Genomic DNA, 11,449 nt, shown 5'->3' with positions numbered 1-11,449 from the left:
GTAGATAACAGGACGACGCTGATTGAGAAGAGAAATGGTGCCAATGGTGGTCAACAATCCTGCATATGGTCATCTCCCGAAGGAGGGTGTGAAATTGACATAGGAAAGCAGATATTCTGCAACAGGTCCTTAAACATGAAAAGTATAGTTGATGTTGGCTTTGACATGGATTACACCCTGGCGAAGTACAAACCTGAGACTTTTGAATCTCTTGCATATGAAGGCACTGTCAGAAAGCTAGTCTATGATTTAGGATATCCTCCAGAGGTACGTGAAAATTACTATTAGTACTTTTATACGGAAAAGTCTCAATAAGAATTGATATGCGCTAGTTCGTTGTCTCAATGTGCACTTATTCCTCGGGCACAATAAGATTATTCATCTTAGTTTATGGATATTATGCTCAATGACATGTTATATGTGTATTAGCATCACTAGTGACTTTTAATGACCTAGAACGTTGTATTGGTATGTATATATGTATATATATATATAGTGAGATATTATGTGTAATATTGTTGAGTTGAACATGTATAGTAAATCTATCTCCACTCAAATAGGTGTAAAAAATCGCTAGCTCATCCACGGTTAATGAATAGTAAGACAGTATTAGATAGAGGCTACAAAGAATTTTAACGCCACAACCAGTTGCTCTAATAGTTAAAAAATATTAACAAGTGCGAGATACCAAAAAAAAGTGAGAATTCAGAAGCTAAACATGTAATGGTAAATATATCACCGGTGGCGCGCCAAGTCAGACGAAAGAGTCGTTAGAATCGTGCCACGTGTCAAAACGACAAGACATGCCAAGTCAAATTAAAAGGCCAATGAAACTGTATCACGTGTGCAGGTGACATGTTCTGGCCAATCAAATGATGTTTTGGCACTTCAATTTGATTGGTTGGAAAGAGTTTGTTCTTATCAGACCTCAAGCACTTGGATTAAAATAACATAAAATTCAAGATTAAGCGCGAAGATTCTTTTATTTACTGTCGAAAAGTAGAATCAGGGGATTCATAGAGATTGTACACTCATATTGTTTGAAATAAAATACTACGATTGTTGCAATATTTTTCGATCTTGATCTTATTTTATCATGTAATTTATTGTCTACAAATGGCTCCCATAAAAAAATACTTTTTTTTTTTTTATGTTTTCTCCTATTTGAAGTGCGGGTGGTAAACACATAGTATCACATATGAATGGACTTATCTAAAAAATATGAAAAGACGTTAGACATTGTACTTATTTAAGACTAGCGCAGGTACCAAGAGTTCAATAGGGCAAATGTAAAGCCGAAGGTTGACATTAAAATCAGTAACGGCGACTAGGGGAGATCAATTGGCAGGCTGATGATAAATGTGATCAAATTTATTTTTTATTACCAAATAATTCACAAACTACAAAATTGCATGGTTTAAGAGTACTGAAGGCCTGTCAAATGATGAAGAAAAAAAGATTAAAACTCTATTGTTAGAGAGAGAAAGTGAGAGCAATCTGGAGAGAAAGTGGAATGAAGTTAGGAATTTTATTCTATAAAACTATATTTCTATTTATCAAAATTTTACGTTGTATTTCATTATTAGGTTTGTATGCAGAAAAATTAAGGATAGGAAAATAGAAATAAATTACACTACATTCATTTTTAAAATTAAAGCTCTCACGTAATAATGGGTTAAAGAGAGGTACGCGAGAAGAGCAAATAAGTATAATTAGCAATGGGTTGAAAAACCACCAAAACAGATGCGGGGGATCGAACCCAATTCCTCTCTCATGCAAAGTGTGCGCTTTACCATTTGAGACACATCCCCTAATTGACTGTTAGAGTGTACAAAATTTTATTAATTTGTTTTTCTTCGTTTTTTGGGAATTAAATTCAAAGAATATCCTACAATGTTAGTAGACATTGGACAATATTCGATTGAATTTAAAATGAAAAAATAATTGAAGTTGAAGAAGAATATTTGAAAGTTAAAGCTCCGTTTGAAATAAATTTTAGGTAAAAAAAATTAAGTTCAGTACATGCAAACCATTACTAATATTTCATTTGAAATACTTTTCGAACAAACTTTTTAGTTTTTCACCGATGTTCAAATACTGAAGTATAATATAGGTAAATAATGATGATTTAATCATTATTTTGTAAAAGGAAATTTAATATTTACAAATATTAACATATTAATTATTTATGGCTAGATATATGGTTAAGTAATGTCACATCCCTTTTTACCCCCCACAAAAGATATGTGTTATGTTATGAATTATGGTGGGTTAAAGAGTTTTTTTAATTAAACTTACAAGTTTTATATAGGGATTATTTTATTTATAGAGTCGCCACTTGGAATTGAATTTTGGTGTTCCAAATCACCTTATTGAATCCCTAATCAAAAGAAAATTGACTCTACTTATTATTGGTCTACGAAAACAGGTCTAGGTAAGGAATTCTGTTGACCGGGGGGGAGGTGTAAGGCATTCCTCGAGTCCCGTGGTTCTAGCACGATCGCTTTATTGACTACATTTGACTTGAATTAATTTTGGACAAACTGTATTTTATTGGATTTTCATATTTCACCTATCCTCTTTTAATTATTAAAATTATTAAAGAAAGATCTGAATAATATTAAATTGTCCTAATCGCACCACGCACGCGGATGTGCAACCGAGATAAATTTTATTAATTTTGTCATAACCGCGCTATGCTAGCGAATCCGCGATCATGACATGGGTTATTAGTACGTTATTACTTTTGAAAAAAATTACTACATTCAAAGAAATTATATAGACCGTATTATTATTTTTATTTTTTAAATTTTATTGAAAGTTACTATCGCGCTACGCAAGTGAATTCGCGATTATGGGAATTAATAAAATTAAAAATTAACTAAAACTATTGGATATGGGATGAGATTATTGAATTAATTTAATAAAAATAATATCACGTTATGCAAGCGAGTCCGTGAAGTTAAAGCGCGCCTACTAATTGCCTAGCATAATTATTAAGGAGACTAAGTTGTAAAGTTATTTTAATAAAAAAAATATGATTTTTATTGAGATTATTTGACTAAAATAAAAATATGAAAAGTTGGGCTAACTTGTTATTTTAAAGAGTAGACAACCATTGATTTAAAAGGGAATGAGCCAACTAATTGAGTATCAAAACTGCTGGCCCTTTTTGAACATGCTTTGGCATTGGGCCAACCCTTGCTTATTAAAAACGAATAGGCCAGATTTGTTATCAGTGAAAATTGGCCAACAGGTTAGTTCATTTGGCCATTTATTCTTGTTAGCCCAATCTTATTAAATACTAAACTAATACATTCTACCTACTTTCAAATTCTTCATCATCAAGTCTTTAACAATTTTTCTTTTTCTACAACATGATCAAGATTTTCATAAAATACTACTTAAAGGTTAACAGAGAAATGCTAAGAGGCAATAAATAAATAAATAAAGCAAAAAAAAGTCATGGATTTAACATTATGATCCAATACTTGATTTCAAGATTGAAACCTCAACATTCATCCATATAGTAAATTTTCTTGCATATGCTTCAAGTAATCTAAACATGCTAAATTCCTCATCAATTTCTATTAAAAGAAATCTGCATTACAGAATTTAAAGGTTACCTTGGTCGCAGAAAATAAATATAGCAATGAAGAATAAGAGCTCAGCAATAGAAAGCAACAGAGAACAGCAGCAAAATCGGCAGAAATCCAGCAGCAAATTATGTTTAAACAGCCCGAAAACTTTAGAGAAGAAGCCTAGAAATAACTCTAAAGAAGACTTCTACTTTTCTAAAAGTTTGCACTCTAAGATTCACTCACAAAGCGCAGAAAATTTTAGCTTACTAAAGTATTCAGCTGCTGATTTTTTGTTCAAAGATATGTGTGTTCAAGCAACTCTCCTGCTCCTTTTCTTTTTCTTTTTTCTAAGTGATAGAGTGTGTGTCTTTTATAGGAGAAGGAATCATGCATTCATGATTAAAAATCAGTCTCTTTTGACAAATTTTTCCCCAAAATCTACTCTAAAATACAAAGGGCAAGACTTTCTTGTTCAATCTTGTCCAAAAGAGAGTATTTCAACCAAAATCTGCTCTTCACTATTCAAAGACAGACTTTTGTTCAAAAATTGTCCAAAAGTCCATATTTTCTTATCAAACAAACGAATTTTGAGTTTTGTACTCAAAAAAATTTTGTACTCAAAAGATCTCTGAAGCAGAGCAATCAATCAAGCACTCTATACTTTCAAGTATTCCTTAACTACCTCACTTTTATCAATATAAAACTATTCTACTACTTCAACAAGTGCAAAAAATAGAAAATTTAGCATTTTAAATTTTAAAAACTAATGCTAAAATAATTAATAAGAGACAAAATAAAATCTGAAAAAATAAAAAATCAGCAATGAAAACAAAGAGAGAGAAAAAGAATAAGTATTTTTAACATTTCACAATTCAAGTGGCCGAAACAATGGTGGTATGCCAAGCGAGGGCATTCGGAGAGGTCGCCGGAATTTGGACGGATTTTCGGGGCGGCATTGACATCAATAGATAGGTCTTAAGGAGCTCTATCCGTTGATATAGGTATTGTGGGGTGGTAGTGGTCGGAGCTTCAAGAATTTCGGCAAAAATATGGCGGCTAAAGTTTTCTAGATCTAAAATTCAAGGAGTTTGAGGGGTTTTTGAAGGAATTGATTTGGAGATATGGAAAGAAGAGGTTGTAGAGATTACATGATGTGAATTTGTGGGTGTTTGGAGGTGGTCCGCCACCAGTGGGTGATTTTCGGCGGCGGGGCAGAGAGAAGAGAGAGAAGAGGGAGGAAGAAGAAAAAGAATGATGGGAAAATGGGGTAAAATTTCAGCATTTCTAAGTCTTAAATACCTAGTTGAGAGATTGATTGTGGACCATTGGACGAGAGAGAGATGAATGGATAAGATTTAATCTTGATTCACTTAATAAAATAAAACTACGCCATTTTGGACCAAGTCTTGGCCAGCCATTTTGGACTGGGTATGGCCGAATTGGGCTCAAAATTTGGGCCAATTTTGGCTCAATTTTAATTAAAATACACCAGCTCAATCCCTTTTTCCTCTAATGAAATTATAGTCTTATTTAGTCCTAAAGAAAATGTACAAGTAGAAAGAAAATTTTTTTGGTATATATAATTTAAAGATGCAAACTAAAATATACAAATAAAAGGTAAAAAAATATTTTTGGTACTTTTTAATTAAGGAATTCACATAAAAATGCGCAAATAAATTCAAAGAAAAATAAAAAATAGCTAAAATCATCCAAAAGTTATTATTATTATTATTATTATTATTATTATTATTATTATTATTATTATTATTATTATTATTATTATTATTATTATTATTATTATTATTATTACTACTACTACTACTACTACTGGCTAGAGCATGCAAAAATTAGGTATTCACAGTTGCCCTTCTTTGCTCGAGAATATGAAAAGTTTTCGTGCAAAGATAGTAAATGCCATGATTAACTCTTACTTGCCTATGACTCTAATGAAAGCATTTTTGAAAAAATGTGACCAAACCTTACTTCCGAGGTTGCCTACATATCTTTGGCTATAAGGAAATGTAACAAAGGGTTGGCACCTTGTATTACTGAAAGGAGTGTATCCAAGGGTTGGTAACCTGTATTACTTAAAGGAGTGTAACCAGGGGTTGGTACCATGTATTAACGAAAAGAATGTAACCAGGGGTTGATACCATATATTACTGAAATGAGTGTAATCTGGGTTGGCACCCTGTATTATTGAAAGGAGTGTAACAGGGGTTGTCACCCTATATTACTGAAAAGAAATGTAACCAGGGGTTGGTACCCTGTATTACTGAAAGGAGGCATAAGCAGGGGTTGGTACCCTGTATTACTGGAAGGAAATGTAACCAGGGGTTGGTACCCTGTATTACTGAAGAGGAATATGACCAGGGGTTGGTACCATGTATTACTGAAGAGAAATGTAACCAGGGGTTGGTACCCTGTATTATTGAAAGGAAAATATAACCAGGGGTTGGCACCCTGTATTACTGAAAGAAAAATATAACCAGGGGTTGATACCATGTATTACTGAAAACAAAGTGTAACCAGGGGTTGGTACCCTGTATTGCTGAAAGGAAATGTAACCAGGGGTTGGCACCTTTATATTACTGAAATGAGTGTAACCAGGGGTACTGCTACTCTGAACTATGAGGTGGATCCCCGTAGGCGAAAGGTTCTACTTGGTTAAGCTACGTAAACAAGTCTGAGCGAAGAGTACTTCTACCCGAAAATATGAGCTGGATCCCCCTAGGAGAAAAGGTTTTACCCGGGTTAAGCTATGTAAAACAGGCCTGGGTGAAGAGTACTTCTACCCGGAAATATGAGCTGGATCCCCCTAGGAAAAAAAGGTTCTACCTGTGTTAAGCTACGTAAAACAGCCTGATTGAAGAGTACTTCTACTCAGAACTATGAGCTGGATCCCCCTAGGCGAATAGATTCTACCTGGGTTAAGCTATGAAAAGCAAGCCTGGGCGAAGAGTACTTCTACCCGTAAATATGAGATGGATCCCCTAGGTGAAATGGTTCTACCTGAGTTGAGTTATGTATAACAATCTGAGCGAAGAATACTTCTACCCGGAACTATGAGCTGGATCCCCCTAGGCGAAAATGGTTCTACCTGAGTTAAGCTAACATAAAATAAGCGTGAGCGAAATGTACATCTACCCGAAAATATGAGATGGATCCCCCTAGGCAAAAAGGTTCTACATGGGTTAAGCTACGTAAAATATCCTGAGCGAAGAGTACTTCTACCCGAAACTATGAGCTGGATCCCCCTTAGCGAAAAGGTTCTACCTGGGTTAAGCTACGTAAAACATCCTGAGCGAAGAGTACTTCTACCCGGAACTATGAGCTGGGTCCCCCTAGGCGAAAAGATTCTACCTGGGTTAAACTATGTAAAACATCCTGAGGGAAGAGTACTTCTATTCGGAACTATGAGCTGGATCCCCCTAGGAGAAAAGGTACTACATGGGGCTGGGTTAGCTTCGTAAAATATCCTGAGCGAAAAGTACTTCTACCAGGAACTATGAGTTGGATCCCCCTAGGCAACAAGGTTCTACCTGGGTTAAGCTGCATAAAATATCCTGAGCGAAAAGTACTTCTACCCGGAACTATGAGCTGGATCCCCCTAGGCGAAAATGTTCTACCTGAGTTAAGCTACATAAAATACCTTGAGCGAAGAGTACTTCTACCCAGAACTATGAGCGGATCCCCCTAAGAGAAACCGTTCTACCTAAGTTAAGCTACTTAAAACAGCCTGAGCGAAGAGTATTTCTACCCAGAACTATGAGCTGGATCCCCCTAGGCGAAATGATTCTACCTGAGTTAAGCTACAAAATGGGAGGTATGAACAGTAGAGATGCATGTTGTAAATAAAAAAAATAGAGATTTTGCGGAAACTTACCTTTGGTGATATTCGTCCTTTAATAATCACCATTCTGCACTGCTTTGTTCCTACTTCAAACAAAGAAAAATTGTGAGTTTTAAAAGTGGTGGTCGGTTCGTGCCCTTGATGCCTTTGGCAGCTTGGCTTTGTGCCAATTCGCTTCAGGAAGACCGACTGTATTGGTAGTTGGCTACATTGCTGGTAGACTCTGTTGTTGCTTTCAAGAGATTTTTGCTCTCTGTACCAACCCTAATTGTGTTTGTGGCTCAATCGGCCTTTTCCTAACTGGAGATCTTTACTTAGGTGACATTTTCTGATATCTTGAATGGCATCTTGCTTTTTGAGCAATTTTTTTGTCAAAGAGAATCGCAACTGGGTATGCATCTTTTGCATGATATACACAATTCATATTCTCTGTTCAGTACTATAGGAAACCCGTAATCAATATTGCGGTCTTTTATTTGCTTGTTTTTGACAAGTAGGCAGACAGAAATATCTTTCGGGGAAACCTTTGTACTGCACGAATCCTCAAGACTTATCGACTGTAACAACTGTGTGTGCATGTTACTTCTCCAATGATGTTATCTTGAATGTTCTGGCCATAATTTGCTTTGAGCAACTGAAAAGCTGGTAGCAGATTTTGAAATTCTTTCTTACTTGTTTTGACAAGGACTGACTCAAAGAAAAGGATATAATGATGCGAAGAAACAATATTTACAAGAGATCCCTTCACCAGGAAGGAAAGCCGAAGGGTAATATATATATATATATATATATATATATATATATATATATATAAAGAAGAAAAGTGGTTTTTTTAATGAGGTAACTAACCTTAATGATCATGACATGCATTTTGGACTCAACGACTTGATCTATCAAACTGATCTAATCATTCCTTTTGTTATTCCTTTGGGCCTTGAAGTCAGGCTTGTTTGTGTTAATTCTTTGCATCAGTTTCATGACTTACTTTCGACTAGTGGTGCCCCGAGAGATCTTCACCAACAAGTCTCTCTCATTTATTTATCTCTACTTACCGTCATCTTACAGTGCCTGTGAGGGTTTTCACTAGTAAGACTCTCTTATTTATTTATCTCTACTTACCGTCGTCTTACAGTGCCTGTGAGGGTTTTCACTAGTAAGACTCTCTCATTTTTTTTCTTGATTCCTTGAGTGAGAACCATGACCATGTCCTCCATATGACAACCATTGCTCATTGCGGATTTCCCTTGGCATTCTCAAAACTGATCAGGAGGTCTTGTTTGGAAGGCTTTTGGATATGGTTAGAAAGAAAGGACGACATGAAGGCATAAAGTAGACTCAATATGATAGGTTTTACACTTACAACTCTTGGAATCGACTATTTCAAAAAAACTAAAACAAACTCATACCCCAATTTTAGATACTGGATTTTTTTTTATTTTTTATTTTTTGAGTTCTTATTTGGATGGACCGAACCATGTAAGGCTGCCTACGTATCCTTTTTTTAAGAAATCAAGTCAAACGTAGTTCAAACATCTGACCTAACTAATTTTTTTTTATCTTTCTTTCTTAATTTTTCTTTTTCTCTTTTTTTCTTTTTTTTTTCTCAAAACAATTTTCCTCGGCTTTTATTTCCTTGGGGAATGGATCTTTGATTGTTCTTTTCTTGTTCTTTTTTTTTTCACTTAAACTTTTTAAGAGTTGCCCCAGTTTGTACTCTTGGGGCATGAGCTTTTGTTTTTGTTTTTATTTTGACTTTTGACTCTAAACTTGATTCCAAAATAGGGTGGTCAAAGAAAATAACATAATCTTAAAAGGGGTAACGAAGGGTATAAAGTATTTGGATAGCAGAAAAAGGGTCTCCCAGCCTCAAGAACGCCAAATATAGTATCCTTTCGTGATCACAGCATTGATGAACATGTCTGTCTTCTTAGTGTGTCATGGTCAAAAGACACTTTCCATCAATTGATGTCAAATTTTCCACCAAACTTCAATTAATTCTTCCTCAAACCCGATCTTCACATTGATTTGAAGGTAAAGATCATTAACCCCATGTGTATGACTATTCTAGTTCCACATGAATTTAAACCGAGCTTAATTCCAAAGTGTTTCGACTGTGTATTCATCCTTAAAAGTGTCTTGTTCTTAGTTAACTAGTTCAAGACTAAATCAGTTTTCTAGGATCTGGCCAAAAATTTTGCATGCATGTCATGTCACTAGAACTAGCATGAAAAGAACTATGCATAAAATGGACACAAATTGACTGACTATTTTTTTTATTGAATAAAGGATGGCGGGATCTCATAACATAAAAAGAAGAAGAAAGGACGACAAAATAAGCTACCATGTCTCCTTAATGTATAACAGATGAGTGACTTTCCAGTTAGTAAGCGACGTCTTAGCCACAGACTTGCACATCAGCATTACTACGACATTCAACCATTTTTAATGCTATGGATTCAGCATTCAAATTTTGACTTTTGATAAAACCGCTCCCCATATTGGCTGTTGGATTTTAGGACTTACAACATGTGAACTTTCACAATAACTAATTTTCCAAAAGACTTCGACGAATTCTCATGTCGCCCTATCATCACAGATCATCCAAGCAGAATATGTCTTATTGCTCAAAACTGATAGAAGTCAGCCAACATTTGCCAACATTTTTATCACCAACTTGTCTACTTGCCTTTTCATGACCTTAGTTGGATCAACAATAGTGGTTCTTGTTCCTTCAGTTGAGAAGATGATAGAGTGATCCTGGATTGTTATCGTGATTCACCATTGCAAACCAACAAACCAACCACATTTAACTAGCTTTTATTTCAAAATAACAAGCATGTTAGAATGCACACATTCTTCCTCTCTTTCTTCTCTTTTTTTTTTAAATCATTCGATCGAACCTGATGTGGGTTGCCTACGTATCTTGCATAATTTGGAAAGATTACTTTTATCAATATAAAACTATTCTACTACTTCAACAAGTGCAAAAAACAGAAAATTTAGCATTTCAAACTTTAAAAACTAATGCTAAAATAATTAATAAGAGACAAATAAAATCTGAAAAAATAAAAAATAAAAATAAAAAAATCATCCATGAAAACAAAGAGAAAAAAAAAAGAATAAGTATTTTTACTATTTCACAGTTCAAGTGGCCGAAACAACGGTGGTATGCCAAGCGAGAGCATTCAGGGAGGTTGCCGGAATTTGGTCAGATTTTTGGTCGCCAGATTTTCGGGGCGAAATTGACATCAATAGGTAGGTCTTGAGAAGCTCTATCCGTTGATGTAGGTATTGTGGGGTGGTAGTGGCCGGAGCTTCAAGAATTTGGGCAAAACAGTGGCGGATAAATTTTCCTAGATCTAAAATTCAAGGCGTTTGAGGGGATTTGAAGGAATTGGTTTGGAGATATGGTAAGAGGAGGTTGCGGAGATTACATGGTGTGAATTTGGGGGTGTTTGGAGGTGGTCCGCCGCTAGTGGGTGATTTCCGGAGGCAGCGGCGGGGCAGAGAGAAGAGAGAGAAGAGGGAGAAAGAAGAAAGGAGTTATGGGGGAAATGGAGGCAAAATTTCAGCATTTCTAAGTCTTAAATACCTAGTTGGGAGATTGATTGTGAACCATTGGATGAGAGAGAGATGAATGGATGAGATTTAGTCTTGATTCACTTAATGAAATGACGTAGTTTTATGATAAAACTACGCCGTTTTGGACCAAGTCTTGGCCAATCATTTTGGACTGGTTATGGCCGAATTGGGCTCAAAATTTGGGCCAATTTTGGCTCAATTTTAATTAAAATATACCAGCCCAATCCCTTTTCCCTCTAATGAAATTATAGTCTTATTTAGTTCTAAAGAAAATGTACAAGTAGAAAGAAATTTTTTTTGGTATATATAATTTAAAGATGCAAACTAAAATATACAAATAAAAGGTAAAAAATATTTTTGGTACTTTATAATTAAGGAATTCACATAAAAATGCGCAAATAAATTCAAAGAAAAACAAAAAAATAGTTAAAAT

The sequence above is a fragment of the Nicotiana tabacum genome, chromosome 12 (assembly GCF_000715075.1).
Source record: "Nicotiana tabacum cultivar K326 chromosome 12, ASM71507v2, whole genome shotgun sequence".
Taxonomy (NCBI): Eukaryota; Viridiplantae; Streptophyta; class Magnoliopsida; order Solanales; family Solanaceae; genus Nicotiana; species Nicotiana tabacum.
Note: the sequence above shows the minus strand (reverse complement) of the source record.